General features: G+C 38.2%; 1 protein-coding gene across 2 annotated transcripts in view; it reads right to left on the bottom strand.

Moving 5' to 3' along the window:
* The window catches only part of LOC105818445 (vitamin D 25-hydroxylase), a 32259-nt gene that overhangs the window by 19675 nt on the left and 11458 nt on the right, over nt 1-1126 (bottom strand). The gene's annotated exons all lie outside the window — the stretch shown is intronic.

The following is a 1126-nucleotide window of genomic DNA, read 5'->3' as shown; positions in this document are numbered from 1 at the left end:
GCTGTCTGAAATCAGGATTGCTACCCCTGCTCTCTTTTGGCTTCCATTTGCCTGGAAGTTTGTTTTCCAACCCTTGACCTTCACTCTGAAAGCATCTTTGTGGGTTAGATGAGTTTCCTGGAGACAGCAGATAGTTTGTTTTTAATTTTTTATCCACTCAGCCAATCTATGTCTCTTCAGAGAGTAATTGAAGCCATTCACATTCATTTACAGGATTGATATTTGGGGTAGATTTCTGTTCATATTGTTGGGTAAATTCTTATTGTTTTGTTTTACCTTTTGAGCCATTGTGGAATCCAGGTTCTGGACTTATAACTCCTGAGTGATTTTACTTTGGTGAGTGTCTGTTACACTATTCAGTGTATAATGCAAGTCTGAGTACTTCCTGCAGGGCAGGTCCGGTCTTCACAAATTCCATCAGTGATTGCTTGTCTGGGACAGTCTTTATTTCTCCCTCATAGATGAAGCTTAGTTTTGGGGTAAAGGATTCTAGGTTGGCCATTATTCTGTTTAAGAATATTGAGGATGGGTTCCCCAGTTCCTTCTGGCTTGTAGGTTTTCAATTTAGAAGTCTACAGTTAGTCTGATAGGTTTTCCTTTGTAGGGTATCTGCTATTTTCTCTTTACTGCTCGAAGGATTGCCTCTTTAGTGTTTACTTTGGCCAGTCTAGTAATTATGTGACGTGGTGATTCCCTTTTCATGTCGAGTTTCTGAGTTGTGTGTGCTGCTTCTATCTGGGTATCTAGATTTCTGGCCAGGCCAGGCATATTTTCCTCCACTGTTTCAAGAAATAGATTTTCTGGCCCTTATGTATTTTCTTCTTCTCTCTCCATGATGCCTGTAATTATATTTGGTTTCTTTACATAACCCCACATTTCTTGTATGTTTTGTTCTTGTCTCTTGGTTCTGTGTTCTTTTTCTTCATCTGATTTGTTTTGCACATAGGCATTATCTTCAAGCTTGGAGATTCTTTCCTCTTCGTGATCCATTCTATTCTTAAGGCTTTCCACTGTGTTTTGAAGTTCCTTGAATGCCTCTTTCATTTCCAGAATTTCTGTTTGGTTCTTTTGTAATATTTCAATTTCTTTAAAGAATTTTTCATTCATTTCCTTTATTGTTCTCATG

This window comes from Propithecus coquereli, unplaced genomic scaffold (assembly GCF_000956105.1).
Source record: "Propithecus coquereli isolate 6110/MARCELLA unplaced genomic scaffold, Pcoq_1.0 Scaffold44, whole genome shotgun sequence".
Classification (NCBI taxonomy): domain Eukaryota; kingdom Metazoa; phylum Chordata; class Mammalia; order Primates; family Indriidae; genus Propithecus; species Propithecus coquereli.
Note: the sequence above shows the minus strand (reverse complement) of the source record. Positions and strands in the feature narration are given on the sequence as shown.